A 20,149-nucleotide genomic window follows, 5' to 3' on the forward strand; every position below is an offset into this window, starting at 1 on the left:
CGTAGAAACAAGTTTTTATATCTCTCTATTATGAAACATTCTGAGGGGAAGGTAAGAGAGAAAATAGTAAATACATAAATTGTGCCTGGATTTTTTTTAAGTAGCAGTGCTTACACATCTAATTGTCTTATGTCACTTTGTAATGGTAAACCTTTGTCCTAAGCATACTGCTGTCATTTAAAATATTTCTGGAACTCCACTTTGGGAATTGCCCTTAGAACCCATGTCACATACTTTTCAGCATCCCAGCTGGTAGTAAATCTGCATCCTTTGAAGCTAGATTTGTGTTTTGAAAACAGCCAAAAGTTACTCAAAATCAGGTATGCCAAATAAGGTGGGTGATAAAGCTGGAAAGTCCTGGTTTGGGTCAAAGTTGACAGTGAGGCTTAAGAAAATGATTATGGTTTTCTTTTGTGGTTCAGGATATGTCTCTGAAGCCAATTTCAAAGGAGTACCTTCAAAAACCTTTGGGGGCATTGGTGGAATTCATGCATAGACTCCCAAGAACAAAACTTTGAAGCATAATACTCAACAAGATGCATCTATTGAGCATATGGGCTTTTGTTTTAGAGGACAGTCCCATTTTTTATTCATTCTTTGTACTTTTAGTAATTGTGCCATTAATATAGGTAAATCCTGGCAAAGAAACTCTATACCAAAGGATGTCAACATCTGATTTGCAATTAATAGTCTTCCAGAATTGTCAGGGACCCTTGGAGTTAAACTGTCTACAATCACACTAGTACATATCTAAAGCAGGACTTGAACCCAAATTTTTCTGACCTGGAGGATAGCTTTCTATCTGCTACATTCAGCCCTACTTCTTTGTATTTTAATTTTCTCTTGAGTACAAAGTTTTTCCAATAAGCATTTATTAAGTGCGCGTTATGTTTCAGGCTCTGTGCTAGGTTCTTTTCATATCTGGCATTTGGGGAGGGAGCATGAAAATCATTCATATTTTCATTTTCTAATTTCTTTGTACCTTGATTCTACTGTTTCCTCAAGTCCTACCTTCTCTCTGAAGCCCTGTACAAGTGACGAGAAACAATGTTTTACTTTCTCCTATCAACTCCATTATGCCCCATATAGTAAGATATACAATGTTTTTATTATGCCGGCACTCATGCTTGTCTAAAAAATGTGATCCTCATTCTTCTCTATATGAATTAGGAGTTAATTTTTTTTAAAGTCTGTGATAGTGAACATGTAGAGCAGGGGTGGGGAACTTGCAGCTTGAGGCCACACAAGGCTACCACATTAGGTAAGGCCTTTTGTCTGAGTTACAGAACAAATCCTTTTATTAAGGTAATTTGTTCTGTGAAGTTTGGGTTCAAAGGACAGCACTTGAGGACCTAGAGGGCCACAAATGACCTTGAGGCCGCAGGTTCTCTTCCCCTGAACTACAGAATGAGCATCCTGAAACTTTCAGTAGTTTCCGAGTCTTGATGAATACCTGAGGCATGGAAAAATCTATCTGCACCTATACATTGGACAACAACAATACAAAGAGTTTGCTCCAATCATTTTAAGCTGTTTACTCTGCTTATATCAACAATGAACCTGGATAGTTAGGTGATACAGAAGATAGAGTACTAGCTCTGGAGTCAGGAGGACCTAAGTTCAAAGCTCTCCTCAGATACTTTCTAGCTGCATGACCCTGGACAAATCATTTAACCCAAATTGCCTCCAAAAACAACAACACAACAACAAAACAAAACAAAAAAAATTAATCCAAAACAAAAAACAAGCAAACAAAAACCAATGAACTAAATTTAGAGAAATCATGAAAACATATTAAGCTGCAGTAATTCAAGTAGGCAAAGTTTTCTCCCAGCTTCAGGTAAAGTCTTTCTGGAGTAATCCAGCAGTTTCTATCTTTCCAGACAACTGTGATGCTTCACACCTCTTTGGAAGCATCTAGTTATTCTCTTACTTTGTATGACCACCAGAAGATTATTGTGACTGGCACCTTAAAGCACATGTAAAGCCACTATGATCTCATCCATCTCACAGTTTACCTCTAATTTGTTATCTCTTTGGGGAAAGGTACACTCCTCCCAATCCCACAAAGTCTGTCCACAGAAGTTTCCCTGCTGCTTTGCAATGCACCGTATCACTGAGCAGCTGTTGTCTGTCCCCCTGGCTGCCATCTTTCCACTTATTCTGTTCTATGGATTAATTGTGCTCTAACTTAGAAATGCAGACAGTGGCATGCATAGCTTCCCTGAAATGCATCCCAGACTGTCTTCCCTCCTTGGAATTAATTTAGAAACAAATCAGAGTCACATTGAAGAATGACCATGTCAGGGGTCCAGTTCTTCCTAAATGATGATTTCATATTATTCTTGGTGGTTAGCATGCAGAATTGTATAGTCCTTAACCAAGACAGCTTTCCTAAAATGAAGTTTGGTACTGTTGGTTTCTCTCTTTAACCTAGCTGCCCAGTCAAGCAGTCAATAAGTGGCTGGCTGTGTGCTGGGCACTATTCTAGGGGATGAGGACATAAGAGCAAAACATGAAATAGTCCTTGCCCTCAAGGAGTCCATACTCTACAGAGGCTTACAACATGTCCACAGATAAGTATCAGAATGTATACAAAATAATTGCAAAGTAATACTGGGGAGTTGGGAATCAAAGCATGGGATCAAGAAAAGTCTCTTAAAGGATATTGCCTGAGTTAAGCCTAGGAATTAGCATTTCCAAGAGGCAGAAGGGAAGAGGGAAAGCATAAATTCTTTCTACAATATCTCCAACAAGTGGCCTTTAGGCTTCTGATTGAATTGAATACTTCCAATGATGGGAAGCACATTACTTTGATTTAGTGATTTTCAATAATCATTTCACTTATTTTTTTCAATTATCACTACTTTCAAGCATCAGTACTTTTCAAGTTCCCATATGACATTGTATAGTCATATGGTCACATGGCTAGGGGTGTGTATGTGTGTGTGTGTTTGTGTGTGTGTGTGTGTGTGTGCGTGTGTGTGAAGTGTCTCAGGCCAGATTTAAACTCAGGTCCTCCTGACTCCAGGGCCGGTGCTCTATTCATTGTGTCACCTAGCCACCCCAAGGATGATTTTTCAGTCTGGCCATAGCTCTGCCTGAAAGATTAGGGGAAGGGAAGAGCTAACTGGGGGTAGCTAGATGGCACAGTAAATAGAGTGCCAGGTCTGGAGTCAGGGAGACCTGAGTTTAAATCTGGCATCAGACACCTACTGTGTGACACTAGGCAAGTCACTTAAACTTGATTGCCTCAGTTTCCTCATCAGTAAAATGAGCTGGAGAAGGAAATGACAAAATATTATAGTATCATAACTAAGAAAACTCCAAATGGGGGTCATGAACAGTAGGGCATGACTGAAACAACAGCAAAAAGGACCAGCTGGCTAAAACAAAGATTACTTTCTCACAGATTCACATTACTTTATAATCACAAAGTATATAATATGGTATACTTTGTAATATAATAAATTATATATAATCAGTAATTATCTGGTTCAATCCCTGGAATTTACCAATTGGGTAATCAAGTCTCAAAGAAAATAAATAGCTGACATTTATATAAGTCAATTTTTTTTTATTTTTTGCAAATCAAATTTTTTTTCTTTTTTGCAAATCACTTTACATGGTTTGCTCATTTGAGCCTCACACAGTGGAGTAGCTATTTCAGGTGTGATTACAATCATTTTAAAAATGGTGAGACTGATGTTCATAAAGACCAAAGGACTCAGGGGTGGCTAGGTGGCACAGTGAGTAGAGTGCTGGCCCTGACGGATGACCTGAGTTCGGATCCAGCCTCAGACACTTGACACACACAAACAAAAACCCTAGCCGTGTGACCTTGGGCAAGTTACTTAAACCCAATTGCCTTCCAAAAAGCAAAAAAAAAAAAAAAGAAAAGAAAAAAAGAAAAAGACTAAAGGACTTGCCTGTATGCACAAAGGTGGGATTCAAACTCAGGTCCCTCCTCACGCCAAGACTATACCTTTTTCAACTATGCATGTCTATTCCCAGCTACAGTTGAAATTCAAACCCAGATCATCTGACTCCAAATCCAGCATTCTTTTAACTACACCAGGCATCAGAGACACTCTCTTAGCACGAGTCTTCAGATCTACAGTGTTCCTTTGTCTTCTAGAAGTTGATTGAGCTCTTCTTCCTCTCAGAATGCTCAGTTCCTCACCCTACTCTTCAATATGCCTCTCCCTGAATCATGGCTTCTCTGTTCCCAACCCCACCCTGATATGTTTGCTTTTGATTTCCCAAGTGCTGCCTCTATTCATCCTTGGGAATTTGACCCAAGAACACATCCTTGATGAAGCCTACTGTTGCTTCCAGGGAAGAAGCTCCTCCTCTGGATAATTCTTCAGAGTGGTATTCTCTTATTGTACCTAACACCTTTTGAGTCAACCACATTTCTTTCCACACTGGGTACTAGTGCTAGTTCTCTAAGCTGTTCTCATTTTTACACGATGAATAAGCATTAGACAGATGGCCCCAGAGAACAGTCTTCTTTAACACAGTGTAATTAGAAAGTGTGGCAACAACTCAGCTATTTCCAGACTCTGGGTCAAGATGGCTACAATTAACAGATAATAAGTGGAACACTGCTCACTAGATTTTATTTGGATTTCAAAAACTGTAGACTAAATTGCCTCTCAGGTCTAGACAGCCGGTGCTGTGCATATTTTAAATGGCATTACAGACCAAGGAGGGGCAGGGCAGCATTTAGAATGATTTTCTGCTCAAGATGAGAGCAAATAGGTACCAAGTTAGTGTTAGCAAAGCTGCATCAGTTAAGGAGCCCCTCCTCCAAGCCGTCTGCTGCTTTCCAAGCTAGAGTGGGTTAGCTCACATTCTTACCATCTGCCCCAGATCTAATATAAATGGAAATCTAAGAAATGCCACATTGTAGCTCTTGTTTGTATATTTTGTTATCCCACCAATGCCTTTTGTTATCCCACCAATGCCAAATTATTTTTCAGGTAGAAAAAAAGCATACTGTGCAGTCAAATGAGAAAGCATACACACATACACGAAAAGAGTAAAGTGGATAAAAGAACATCCAATTAATATATTTTAGTCAACATGGAAAATCTAAGCCTCCAAATCTCAAGCCCATTTCCCCCACTAAGCCAATTTCCTTCACTGTCTTTGGGGAATTTTGTTGTAATAATTTTGAGTTCATTTTGGAACACAATCTGGTAAAGTGGATAGAGGGCCAATTTTGGAGTAAAGAAGATCTGGATTCAAGTCCTAACAGTTAATACACTAGCTGTGTGACCCTGGGTAAAATCAGCTAAACTTTTGGTGCCACAGGCAACTCTCTAGCACTATAAGTTACAGATGAGCTGCCAACTACATCAGAAGGAGCTTTTACACAAGGATTTCCCTACAATAAGGAAATGACAGGTTTGGAATAAAACAAACAAATGGACACACAAAAACATTGCATTTGAATTTGCATCATGTTTGATTATATGTATATTTTAAACAAGCTAAAAGGAAACATTGGCAAGTGACAGGTTAATAATAGATTTGGGGTCTGGTACTGTGAGGCTATTGACAAAGTGGTACAAAATAAACATCAAGACCCTACCAGCTGAAATCCTTACTTCAATCTATGTAAAGTATAAGTTTAAAGTGAACAGAAGAAAAATTACATGGAAGTAGGAGTAACAGGAATATTTTCAACTAATACCTAGGCTTAATTCAGTTAATGGGCATGATAATGTAATAGAAAGAGCTCAGAACTGGGAATCTGAAGATCTGAAGGTCTTCAAGTGGAGTTGGATTGACAACTTTGCTAAAGATGTTGTGGAGAGGATTTTTTTTTCCAAGTACAGGTTAGACTTGATTCAAGATGGCCTCCGAGGTCCATTCCAACTATGAGACTCTGTGATTCAATGATCCTAGCTTTAGTGCTAACTGTCGTGAACTAGATGTGTGACCTCTGGAAAGTCCCTTGACCTCTCTATATTTACAAGTTAATTGGATTAGAAAACCTCTAAAATCCAGTTCATAAGATCCTTTCTCTTGCCTATATAGTATGGTACAAAGAACATCATACTGATTCTGTTACAAACCTGCCTCTAAGTAGGAATGTGACCCCAAACACATCACTTAACCTCTTTTGCTTCGTCATCATTAAAATGAGAAGATTTGACTTCTGGGTCACATAACCAACAAGATGGCAGATTGACTGCCTTCTCCAGACTGCTTTCACTCTCTAACCATTAAAAAAGAAGAATTTTATACCAGATGCAGAGTATCTATAGCCGAATCCAAAGGATAAAGAAGACAGAATTAAATGCTGCTAGAAGGTAAGATCCTTATGGATTAATTAATACTGGATTATTCCAAACCTTAAAGCAATAACTCAGAACTTCTCCCCTACCAGATTCCATGCTATCACAGAAAAGATACAACATGACTTAAAGACCTGTGCCTGTGAAAGATTTAAGGGCACCCGTCTCTCTCCCCAGCTGTAGAGACTCTGCCAGCATATACCCCTCATTCTTCTACCCTGCAATAAGCAATAGGAGGAAAGAGGGAAGGAGGTAAGAAGCTCTTATCTTGAAAAGATTTATAGCAGCTTAGAAATAACCACACTAAATTGGAGAACATAGCATGAAAATCTTTCAATCAAGCATGGGCCACTTTCACTTTTAAGAGGATGGAAGATTAATATCACTACTTAAAATTCCCTGGAATTATTTTGGCTTGATATAGTGTTTTCCAACATCAATTAGTTTAATTTGGAAGTCTAATGATGAAGGATGAAAGTTTATAAATCTAAGCCTAATTTCTGGAGAAGAAAACATAAACCCCAAGGAAAAGCTTGAACTCACTGTGCCAAGAACCTTTGGTTTGGGTTCAAAGCATCAGTGACAATAGCCAAATAAAACAAAGCAAGGAGCCAACTGTGAGGGCAGTGTAACTGCTGGACAAAACTGAAATAGAAAGGAGATTGGCATAAAAGAAAACCCAAGATAAAGAGCCAGAAGCAGATCATTTTCCATGTGGTGTCTGAAAAATTGGAAAATGTTGAAAAGATAGCAGTGGGGGATCCACAGGCCATGTATCATGAGACACAGATCCTACTTCCAGTTATTTAGCAGCCACATGTTCTTGGGTGAGTCACTCTCTTGGTTCTGGTTCCCTTTTCTCTAAATCACTCTGTCATGGAAGGAAATACAAAGTGGTAGGGATCAGGCCCAACTTCTACCACTCTGGGCATCGGGGAAATTTTATTCAACAGAAAAATTAGTATGGTGAACAAATGGGCCATTCTAGCTCAAAATATTTTGATAACTATCTAAGTAAGCAAGTGTCCCACTTAATACTGTATTTACCACACTTTCACCTGCACTAAAATATTTCTAGCAATCCCACAAAGTCACTGCTTTAGAATCATGGTAGGAGTACAATATTTTTAATTCAGTGCATGAAAAGAGGCTTTTAAATGTTCTAAGGAAAGAGAGAAATGGATGGAGAAACACCAGGTCTTCCTTATTTACTATGCCACAATGTCTTAAGGCCCTCTGGACCATGTCATCAGCTATGAATCTAAACCCTCCAGATCTGTGGCACTGCCATCTGTCCCCTCCACTGCAAATTAAGGATTTCTAAGCCTTTCTTTCTGTCCTATAGCCGAATTCTCATGTCTGTTGTCTCCGCAAATTACAGCATTACCTCCTTGACAGCAAGGGCTGTCTTGCTTTTTGCCCCTCTGTATGTAATCCCAGGATTTAGCACAGTGCTTGGCACACAGTAAGCACTTATTGAATGATTTTTCATTCATTTATTGATTCATTATTTCAAAGACAGGTGAGAATAGTAAGGACTAAATTAGTCATCGAAAGATTCATGAAAGAATTGGCGTTTGACCTGAGCCTTACAGGATTGTGAAATAAGCCACAGATTTAACCTTTGCATCACCTTATCCAAGGACCTTCATCTCCAGACAAACCAGTCTTTTCCACCTATCCAAATTTCAACTATACCTCTAGGATCAGATCAAGTCCCTTGATCTGATTTCTTTTCAGCAACTTCTCCATTACAATTCCCCTGACAACTTGAGCTTTTATAGATGGGTATCTTTTATCTGTATTAAAATATCAGTTACTGATGAACTCACATAATTAATAGCCTCTCATCTCTAATACTCTCCCTTCTTCAGTTCCCCATTTTCTCAACTAATCATCCAAATTTTCTAGTTAATTAAAATCTCTCCCTACTTGATATAGTCATAGAAAACTAGAATTCTGGCGCTGTTAAGACTGCTTGATCATGTGATCCAACCTCTATCCAAAGTAGACATTCACTATATAGCACCTCCAAACTTTCATTATGTTGTATTGGGCAGAAAACTTCTAGTTACAGAGATCTCAATACTTGGTGAGGTAAGCCATCACGTATTTGACACATCTTAATATTTTGAAATGCTTCTTTTGATTTAGCCAAAATCTTCTTCCCTGTGATTTCTATCATTTTCTAGTTGTTACACCTATGAAATAAGTCTACTCACTCTTCCATCTTTTCGTTTTTCAACTATTTGAAAAACAACTAGCCTGCCCATTCCTACTATTTTGCCCACCAAAGTCTTTTCTTCAAGTTAAACATAACATTCCTCATATGGCTTAATTTCTGCTTTTTTATGTTTTATTGATGGTTTTAAAAAATAAACATCATTTTCACTTCCTAATAATATCTACCCCTTCAATAAACCCTCACTCATAACAAAGTACATATTTAAGGATAGTTTCCATGTATATGCCTGCTCTGCACGATTAGACTGTAGTGCCCTCAGGGAGCAGGGACTGTATCTTACTTAGACTTCTCTTGTAGCTCCTAGCACAGTGCTGTTCAGGTGGTTAGCAGTCGGTAAATATTGGTGGAGTGAATAAATGTTTGAGAAGGGGAGGAAAAGGAGCTCAAACTTTTTGACAGTTTTAATTGAACTTCCTTTGTAGTGAATTGATGCAAATCTGAAACCCTTCCAGGTTTTCTTTCCCTTTCTTGGTAAACAGAATAGTTTTTTTTTTGGGGGGGGGGGGGTGAAAGCAAGAAAATGGATCTAGTTATTCTTCTCCCTCACAGTGGTCCCTGTCAATAATTATATTGTCATTGTCACAGACCCTTCAGAGTTGGAAGGGACTGCCTTATCTCAGCCTCATTGTTGTTTGTCCTTCACTCTTGAAGAAAACCATAACATTAGAAGCTGATGCCATGACTTACAAGTGAATTGGACTTAAATGAAAGAGGACTGTGCAAAGTCACCAGCCTTACTCTCTCCTCTGGAGTCATCTGATTCCAGTGGCAAGAAAAAATAAGGACAATTGGAGATGGCCCTGGTGCATAGGAGACCTTGGACTTTTTAAGCCATACTTGAAGAAGAAATCCCCTCTACAATGTGATTAATGATTTCCTGTGAGGAGGAAACTGCACTGCTTAAAATTGTAAGGATTTTTTTCAAACTAAAATCTGTTGCAACTTCTGTCCACTGCTTCCAGTTTTGCCTTCTAGGGCCAAGCAGAATGTGTATAATTCATCTTCCATGTTCAAAGTTGAAGAAAACTATTAGGCTCCTCCTAAATCTTCCCTTCCCTAGGCTAAAAATCCCTGGGTCCTACAAATGATTTTTCAGTCCTCTCTTGCCTTCCCCTTCAGTGTTCTATCCACTTGTGGTGACCAATTCCACCTCACTTATATGTGTCATCTCCTCAAATGAGAGTATGAGCTCCTTGAGAGCAGGTACTGTCTCAATTTTCCTTCAGGCCTTAGAACTTAACGTAGCACTTGGCACATAGAAAATGTTTAGTAAATGCTTTTTTCATTCATTCATTCATTCATTCATTCGTTCGTTCATTTGTTCATTCATTCACCTTCACACACCCAAGCCCTTCAGGCTATGTGCTGGATGTTCAAGAAGTCCCATCTACTCCTGTCCTCATAGTCATGACATTTGCTTTAATTTTTTTTGTCCATCTTTTTGCCTAGGAAAAAAAATTTCTCACCTATCAATTAGAAATAAATGCTCTAAAGATGTTAAGTGATATTGCATAATTCTCATTACCTCTCTGAGTCTCTGTGGGCACAGTAAGCAAGTACAGGGTAAAGGGGACTAAAGGATCTCTAAGGTGCCTGACACTTCTGACCTGTGTTTATGCAAGCCCCTCATTGCCCTGAAGCTAATTTGATCCTCACCACAATCCTGGGAAGTAGGTGCTATTATTATCCCCATTTTACAGTTGAGCAAATTGAGATGGGGAGAAATCTCTTGTCCAGGGTCACTTAGTAACTATTTGAGATTGGCTTTGAAGTCAGGTCTTCCTGACTCCAGGTTCAGTGCTCTATCCATGGTCACATAGATGCCCCTTAGAGATCTTTTAGAACAATCTCCTCATTATGCAGATAAGGGAACTGTACCTTAGCAAGGCTGAGTGATTTGCTCTCAGTTGCACAGGAGTGAGCCAAGTTAGTGGAATGAAAATAATTCTTTGTGTGCTAAAATGGTCCCTAGCTGATTTCTTATCTTTCTAGAACAAACACTAACTGAAGAAACCTAGAGACAACTTACTCCTTCAAGGCTGTTTTGTCTTGTTTTGTTGTTTTGTTTTTTTTCTCTCTGCACATTCATTCTCAAGCTTGGCATCTGAAAGCCTACTCCATTGCACAAGCTCTCTTGAATGCCTCCTGTGGCATTTGCAGGTCTTTCCCCAGACACTGTCCATAAGGAGCAGTCACCTGTACAGGCAAATGACAGAGAACTATTGAACTGTTCATTCATCTGTACACTGTTAATTTCACAGGCAACCTGCCTTTGTCACTATTCAGTCCATAAAAAACCTGCTAATATTTAACATTTTTTTAAAGAGAGCCAGTGAGAGAAAGAAATTGCAAATCTGTCAAAGAACTTACCAGCCCTGTTAAGAAACTCTCTCCAGAAAATTGAAGACACATGTCAAGCCTTCATAAAAACCTTACAAAATGGCAAAGAAAAATCTAAGGCAGCAACTCATGCAGAAACTATTTAATCAAAGAATAAAGACAATTATAACATCTGTTAATCTTTTGTGTAGGTTATAATTAGATGCTTCAGAGAAACACCCTTTCAAGGGTGATCCTTTAACATCTGTTATGAGGATCAGCAGTACCAAGAAGCTCCTAACACTACTGCTGTGCTTAACTGAGAATATCTTCAGCACAATAGGTTGCCAGAGGACTCTTGAAGGTATGATGCAAAAATAATGCAGGGCATCCTTTGACTCTGACCCAAGCAGTTAATGGAAGAAACTTTTTTTTTAAGCAACCATTATGTGCAAGGCACTCTGCAAGGTACAGGGGGATACAAAAATGCAAAGAGAGGAGTCTTTACCCTGAAGTAGCTTACATTCTATTAGGGTGCCACAAAGCCCCTACAGATACAACAGTGACATAATCAGGGAAGGTTTCATTAAGATGGGGGCCCCTGAGGTGAGCCCTGGATGACAGCTCATGTGGCTGCTTGAAGGCAAGAAAATACAGATGACAGATTCAGAGCAGGAAGGAACCTGAGAATTCACTGGTACTAATTCCCTCATTTTATACGTGAGGAAACTGAGTATGGCATTAAATTCAGCAAATGTCTAGTCATTCAGTTTGGGGGGAACTATATGACTCTCTTCTTCCTCTCTTAGATCAGAGATCCACTCCAACCACAGTTACCATAATCCCTTCTGGGATTAGGAAGGGGGAAAGGTAAGGGAAATTAGAAAGGAAAGGAAAGGAAAAAAATAGGGAGAATTGGCAGAGGAGGAAGGAACCAAAGATGGAGGAGAGGGGCAGACTGAGATCCAAGTAAATATATCACAGTATCATAGATTTAGAGTTAGAAGAGAATTCAGATGTCATCAAATCCAATACCCTCATTTTGAAGACGAAGAAACTGACGCCCAAAGAATTTAAATTACTTACCCAGGATCACAGAGCTAGAAAAAATGTGCAAGGGAGATTGAAACATGAAACAAGAGGGCAACCAAGTCATAGAGAGGAAGAGGCAAGGGAAGAAGGCAGATAAGAGAAGCAGACTGAAATGCAGCACTGCCATTGATCTAACACTACCCCAACTCAATCTCTGATTCTACTGCTGATGCCAGAGATCATCCATTGAAAACTGCAGAATTTTCCCTTTTTGCCAAAAAGATATGCAGAAAGTATAAAGCTAAGGGTATCCTATAAACAGATGTAATTTGTTGCACAATGAAAAGCCTTCACATATGGGGATAATATAACAGAAAGCACTTACTGCCCAGGAGGGCAGGGCAGCTTCCCAAATGGTTAGTTCCTACTAAAGATACTGGTTTATGCCAAAGTTGTAGTGAATCATTGTAGTTCTGTGACAAATTCAAGAACTGATTCACAAAGGGATTAACAATCTCTCTGTCCTAACAACTGGAAACCACTTTTCTAGCACTATCAGCCCTCAGTTTTCTAAAACTGTCCCTTGGGTATTCGCACCCCTCAATAGTAACAGATAGGGTATCTCCAAAAGTTGGACAGTTTCTTCAGTGCCCCCAAGTGAAGCCTTATGATGATCTTGGTGATATAGGATCTAGCTTCTCCAGCAAAGGTTATTCTATGATTCAAAGAACTGGTATTTCTCTGGTCCATCTGGGAACAATCAGGGGTTTTTAACCTTTTCTGTTAAGGTCTGGATCCCTTTGACACTCTCAGAAAGCTTATAGACTGACTCATCATTATAAAGTTCAAAATGCATAAAATAAAAATGCATAGAATTACAAGTGAAACCACTTATATTCAAATAATCTTTACTAAAAGAGCCCTTTTTCTAGATGTTCAACTATTTTGTTTTCTATGTACTTTTTCTTATAAAAACATTATTTTACCACCAAATATAAAATGCATCTCATATTTCTTTTCTTTTCTTTTGTCATATCTCCTCTTTTGTTTCTTTCACTTCATTCCTACAGCTCATTCAACAAGTATTGATTGAGTTCCTATTTGGTAATCTTCACAAACATGGGCACTTTATACAGTCCTGAAAATAAACAGGTTCTCTCTAACTCATACGATAACATAGGTAGCTTGCTAAAAACAATGCCAATTATCTTTTGATATAATTCCATGGGAAGTGGTACAACATTAGCTTTCCAATACTAGTGTCTGATATAAAGGAGTCTCTCTATGTGTGGAGAGGCAATGTGGTACAATGGAGAAAGCAGGGAATGGGACTTCAGTTCTGGTCCCAGTCATCAGTAAGTACCTCTATAACCTTGGGGAAGTCCCTTTACTTCCCTGGAACTCAAATTTCTGAGCCTGTGTAATGGTAATGAGAATTTGAAGATCTTCCCTGCCCCTTGATAGGCTTAAGTGAATTTGAGGACATTTCCTGATGTGAAAATATACTCTACCCCCTAATTCTCTCAATGTGGTAACTTCGAGTCTGTGGGGGGAGGCTTGTTTTTCAGGAAGGCCCACACCTTGTTACTTTGTGATTGGGCTGTCATCAGTGTTGTGATGTTCTCTGACCCTGGAGAAGGCTATATATACCTCTGAGATAAGGTTTTGCTATGGGGTTCATTTTGGGAAGAGTTATGTGATTTGGCCAGATGAGACTCCAGGCAGCCTTTGAGCACATGCACTCCCCCACAAACCCCTCCCATGCTTTGAATCTCCAGATGTTGGTGCTTCTCTCTCTGGTAACTAACTAGGTATGGATGTAAAGGTCAGACAGCTAGAAGTCCTGTCTTCTGGTCTGCTTCTCTGTCTGTATTTTTTGTTTGTTTGTAACTTCTATTTGTATTCTCTTAAGTTCAGGGTGCTGACTTTTTCCCCTGAACTAGGTAAATGATATATGTTTGATTAAAGTTAGATTGTTATTGCTTTTTGAGTTGCTTTCCTTTAGAAAAGGAGATCTAAGAACCTATGCTAACAGCCATCCTGGGTATGCTAGGGTGTTTGCTGCTACAGCCTGTAAGATGGGTCAATTGGACTAGATGGTCTCTAAGGTCTATCTAACTCTCAGATTCTATGATAACTATTCATTGCTAAATGCATACCCAAGAGAAGAAAAATTCACAGTAAATCTCTTAAAACACCAAGGAAGGGAAAATAAATTTCTATTTAGAGTGAAGCTCACAGAAATTTTGTGGGCAGATACTTTCATAACCTGCCCTTTCATGCTTACTAGTCTTACATTTTACACCTTGCACATACTCTTCAAGGTAATGAAGCTGACTGCCTTGCAGTTCCTTGAATGAGACACTCCATCTCTAGACTACAAGAATTTTCACAGACTATCCACCATCCTTGGAATGCTCTCTCTCCTCATCTCTGCCTCCTAGATTCCTTGACTTACTTCATATCTCAGCTAAAATCTCTCTTACAGTAAGCTTTTTTAAAAATTCCCCTTAATACTAAAGTCTTCCCTTTGTTGATTATTCTCAACTTAGCCTGTAGGTATTTGTATGTATGTTATTGTTGTCATTGTTTGTCCTTCATTCTCAAGAGGATCACTGACATCTGGAAAGTGATTCATGACTTGCAAGTGAATTGGATTTAAGTGAGCCAGGGTTGTGCAAAGTCACCAGCCTCACTCTCTTCTCCAAGAGCCATCTGGGTCCCTTGGGAAGGCATAGATCAAATGACTGGAGATAAAGATCTAGATAGATATAGATCTTATTCATATCTCTTTTCATGTTGTCTACACCATTAGACTGTAAGGTCCTTGGAAGCAGGGACTGTCTTTTGCCTTTCTTTGAATCCTTAGCACAGGATCTGGCAGATAGTAGGTGTTTAATAAATGTTTATTGACTAAATGGCTGTTGAGGGATAGCATCTTCTTCATACTTCTTAGTTGATAATAAACTACCTAGAACCTTGAACTCAGGTTTCAAGTCAAAAAGAATTAATAGATCTTAGTGAAGGCCCAAGCCTCCTTCTGGGACCTTGGCTCTTAATGACCCATCCAGCTTCTCTAGCTGTTTCTAAGAAAACAGAGCCTGGAGAGGAAAGGGTAGAATTTCCCATTTTACCCTATTGGAAGAAGGATAAAGCTATTTTAAAACAGAGAGAGAGAGAGAGAGAGAGAGAGAGAGAGAGAGAGAGAGAGAGAATGTGTGTGTGTGTGTGTGTGTGTAAGTTTCACTGTAACTCATCAGGAATATTAGAAAATGACTTAACCAGTAGGACTTTAACTCATTGGCCCTAGAATTTGAAATTAAACATAACTCAGTTTAATAAGGCCCTCTGCTGACCATCTCTATAATGACATCCTATAAAGATGATGTACTCAGACTTCCAAGAGACTTTATTGTAAGTATATATATTAAATAGCAAGCTATCTTGCATTTTTGATTATATGAATCAGGGAAGAAAGAACTAGTGAAAAGAAAAGAGATGGGGGAAGGAAAATATGTCATTTTGTGGGGGCTGCTTATTTATCTATTCATAAAGTCACGATTACTCACTTTTCTCTGATAAACTATACTAGCATATGGAAATTGAAATAAAGGTGAATTGCATTTATTTTTACTTTAAAATGGCATAAACATTGATGGAGTCACACAAAAGCAAATTATGAATGCTATTTACTAGCTTGCTACATCTCCACATTGGCAATTAACTATAATTAGCATTAGAGAAAAATTGTACATAGACGTCTAAATTACAACTGTTTTAATACTTAATAATTAACTCTTTTTGCCTATGTTGTCTGATGACTGACAAATAAGTGGAGAACATGGTTAACTGCAGACTTGAACGATTTGGAGAAGAATGAATTGTTAAAATCAGTTAGTCCTATCGACAAAACATTGTTTGAGGTATATTTTTTGGGCTAGCCTGTGTTACGCTCTTCGTTTCCAGAATCAGGTTTAACCAATCCTGTATCCTTGCATAGAAAACCTATCAGAGTCCCAGCTCAAGAGTACTGTTTTGTGCATTTCAGGATTAACAGCTCTGCTTTCAACTCCTAATGTTTATCTTCCCTTTTTATTATCCAAGCTGCCATTCACAAGATCCAAATCATTTCCAGCCCATGCAAACAAAATTGGTTTGGGATTTCCCTCTTGAACCCAGCCCACTGGGCTCACCTAAGCCATCTAAATTTTACTCAAAGAAATCATTATTACCAAAAGTTACTTTCTAGCATAAGACTTGTTTTCTTGCCCTGAACATATAGATTAATTTATGTAACAACTAGGAAGGATCTCATGTAATTGAGGCTTCCAAAGCCTACATAATACACTTCATTAGACAAGTATGTATTGGGGCATTGTAAATGCTATGGGTACTGTTCTACATATCCTGGAGATTTATTATTTCATCTGTAAAGAAAGCACATTTGGGAATCCTGAATTCCACAGGCATCAACCTTGTAGATTTAGGGAACCAGCGAAAAACAGGGCTATGAGGTCCCTCACATTCCACTGCTTGAATGCCTTGCCACAAACAAACTTAAACAGACCCAAGCCTGCTCTTTATATCTACAAACAGAAAAGTTCTAGCCCTTTCCCTTGGAAGGCTATTCTGGAGGTTAACCAAACAACCAACCAATGTTTCCAATTGTTTTCCCTAAATCCCCTGAATCCCTGAATTATAATCTTCTTCCACTCTGAGTTCTGTTTACAAATGCCTGGGACTGCAATACAAGTGGACTTACTTGTTCATGTTTATCCATAAACTTCAGCTAATTTACATAAAGTTTCAAGTCAGATTTTTTTTAAGTATCTAAGGAGAGAGTTTTATTGTTCTCTCCTATTAAGAGAGTGAAGAGCAAATGGACTGAACTTTAGGTATTAATGAAGGATTCAAGAGTCTTGATCAAAGCTGGCTCAGTGTCAACTCCTGGAAATTTCAGCCTGACTCTTAGAGGTGAGCCAACGTCAGGTGATTCTGCTAGCACAGCCCTGAAATTATACAAGGGCTGAAAACTGGGAATATCAGAGAATCATAGAGCATTAGGAATGAAAGAAACTTTAACATGCATCTAGTCCAACACTCATACCTTATCCTCATTTTACAGATCAGGAAATTGAGAACGAGGGAAGTTAAGTGACTTTGCCAGGGTCAAATGGCTAGCAAACCTAGGGCTACAATTCAGTTCTCCTTATTTTAATTGTGATTTCTTTCTACAACACTGATGCTCTCATCCATAAAATATTCTGTTTTCTAGACACTAAAATTTTGGAGTTTTATGCATATATCTAGGATTCAAACCTGGGAAGATACATAAGTTCAATCAATTGGCAATCAAGAAGTGTTTAAGTGCCTACTATCATCCAAGCATAGTGGAAGGCTTCTACTCTCTAGAAGCATACACTCTATTGAGGAAGACATGCATACACATATATGTATATACATACACATATGTACATATATACATATATACATGTGTATATACACATACAAAATATATACAAAGTCATAGAGTGGGTGGGAAAAAAATGTAGCTTCTGTAATAGACAACCCGGTGGAAAAAGGGAAGTGGGGGAAACCTTTCCTTTACATAAACTTTTATGTAAATAAAGGAAAGGGGGTAGGTGGCATGGGACTAGAAGTTAGTCATTGAGTTTTGCTACTACAGAAGCTCAGTTTATAAACAATATAAACTATGTGGTTCAAAATTAGGGTGTGATAATACATCAGAGCTTCATTAAAATATCTTCCCCTGGGGCCATGCAATGGGACTACCTGATAGGTGAGACCACCAAGTAACAAACTCCTTTTGATACTTCAGTAACTAAGATCCCTTGGACTGGTCCCAAAACAAAGCTACCTTATACCCATTGGAATTCTGCTCAATAACAAAGAGTGCTGAGGGGCACCAGTGTGAAAGTTTTGCATTTAGGATCCTAGCCTGTCATTTGAGTACCTAAAACCACTCACTTGCTCATTTTGTGCCCTATCAAATTTGAAGGTAAGAACAGAGGTATCACACTGCTTAGGTGAAAACACAGAGAAGGACAGAAGTTCCATAGCAGTGACCCCATAGGAAGGCCAATAGTAAAGCTTTCTCATTAGAGAGGCTAAAGAGTACAATAGAAAGGATGCTGGGTTTGGACTTAAAGAACCTGAGCTTGAATCCCACCCCTATCATGGATTACCCACATCGCCTTAAGAAAGTACATACTTAAATTCCTTGGGGATTCCTTCATCTGTAAAAGGAAAGGGATGTACTAAATGACCTCTAAGGCCCCTTCCTACTTCAGATCTATAATTTCATGATCTTCTGTGTAATATAACTGAAGAAAGATAGATATATTACAAAGGGGGCAATATTAAGTTACAGGCAGGTCCCATACACACTTTTTTCCCCTGAATTTCAAATAAAAAAGGATTTAAGTGACAGCCAAAAGAAGGGGACTCTAGATAAGCTCTGGTCCCTCACTCTGTTCAATAACTAAAATCAGAGAAGGGACCATCTCAGAGCTCCTTTCTATCTCTCACATTCTATGAGGCTGTAATAGAAAAGGTAGCACGTGAGTGCTTTAACTTTTGTGCTGGCTTGACTTAGCAGCTGGTTTCAGGAGCAAAACTTATGTCTTAGGGAATGAGTCATGGAGATAACATGCTGAAGGTAACAGGCATAACTACTTCTTGCCAGTCCACACAGTAAGGTTGGCAACCCTTGATCATTTTAGTAGGTGATGATTGGCTACTGTCTGCAAATGATAGGACTGGGGGGGGATGGGGGAGGATAAGGCACAAACACTGTAGCCTAGTGAAAGAAGGGGGACACCCTTGCATCTCCATTTAACAGAACTGACAGAACTTCAATCCACACAAATTACAAAGAACACTCATCAAAAACTTGTGATTTTCATTCAACAATAAACACTCCTTAGCTGGCTGACACACAGCTTTCCACTCTCTCTATAGATCAGGTCACTTGGGTGGGGAGTAAAGATATGTGGAGAAAATGAAGGCATATTTAAGAGAAAGAAAGATCTTAGCCCGTGTGGATTTTGCACTTCTAGATTGTGTAACTTTTCAGAGGCACAATAATAGCTAACTAATCCAGAGGATGAAAAGGAACATTTAAAATTACATTAGAAACCGAGAGAAGAAAGGGGGAGGGGGGGGGAAGCAACAACTCAGTTCTTACAGGAATGGTTTCCATTTCAAGACATTATTTATATCCTACCAGAAATTCCCTGAGTTCATGAGGGTGAAAAACAACATCGGCAACAACCAATATAGATCGCTAGATGGTTCATGATAGCAAAACTCCCTTATGAAGGGACTATTTCCAAAACAGAGCAACTCACAAGTACCCAAGCTAAAAGGTTATGTTTTCCCAGTAGAATAACCCAAAGATCATCTTCCCATTTTTTTTTCCTGATTAATTCTTTAGAGGTCAATCTAACACTATTTTTGGATGGGGTTTCCCTCCTCCCCTCCAAGCCACCTTTAGCTGGCATGGGAACGTAACTATCTCCCATCCTATTAACATGTGCTCTCCGTTGTGCCAGTTATAAGAGACAACGAGTTTTCCACACCTAAATCCTGTTCAACTTTAATGCTGTAATTAACTCAGAACAACTGCATACTTGCTGTGGCAGCCCGGGAAAGCCTGGAGAAATTCGCTAACCTAATCATATCACTTTAAAAGGAAAGCAAGCTGTACAAATAAGATAAACTGTAAGAACAGGGGTTGGGGTTGGGGTTGGGGTTAGGGTTGGGGGGGCGGGGGAAGGGAGAGGAAAAAATCCTTACTTGTAGTTAGTCCTTCAGTCAACACATGTCACAGTCCTGGAGATATTAGAATTGCAAGGGCTCTCACCAGCTTAAAAATTCTCCGGAGTTTAGCCTCTGTTTATTTGTGAAACTTTAAGAGGCTGCGGTTATAGCAGAGCAGAATGAGCTCCCCAGAACAACCAAAGCACCCAAGTTCTCCAGAATGTGAAGAGCAAGTTTGCTGAGAGTTAGTTCCTTCTGCTCTTCTGTAGTTGTTCCGTACTTGTAAATACAAGCTCTGTGGACAAAGTCCCAAATGACATCACTGGCAGCTGCATATTGTTGAGTCTTTATTAACTGACTGTCAAAAAGAAAGAGGAGAGGGAGGGAGGGAAAGAGAGGGAGAGGGAGAAAGAGAAAGAGACAGAGACAGAGAGAGAGAGAGAGAGAGAGAGAGAGAGAGAGA

At 39.0% G+C, this 20,149-nt stretch overlaps 1 protein-coding gene across 6 annotated transcripts in view; it reads right to left on the reverse strand.

Annotated features, from left to right (window-relative positions):
- The window catches only part of NCKAP5 (NCK associated protein 5), a 1,185,533-nt gene that overhangs the window by 1,013,073 nt on the left and 152,311 nt on the right, over nucleotides 1-20,149 (reverse strand). For 3 of the 6 annotated variants that reach the window (XM_069067793.1, XM_069067790.1, XM_069067795.1), the window contains exon 1: nucleotides 19,723-20,119. The exons of 2 other annotated variants lie outside the window; for them this stretch is intronic. The gene's annotated coding sequence lies outside the window, so the exon portion shown is untranslated. Of the gene's footprint in view, nucleotides 1-19,722; nucleotides 20,121-20,149 lie in introns of those variants that run through there. One more of the 6 variants, XM_069067796.1, reaches the window with a different exon arrangement.

This window comes from Petaurus breviceps, unplaced genomic scaffold, assembly GCF_028583685.1.
Source record: "Petaurus breviceps papuanus isolate PSGF00001 unplaced genomic scaffold, PetGlider_PUasm1.0 90752, whole genome shotgun sequence".
NCBI classification, from domain to species: Eukaryota; Metazoa; Chordata; class Mammalia; order Diprotodontia; family Petauridae; genus Petaurus; species Petaurus breviceps.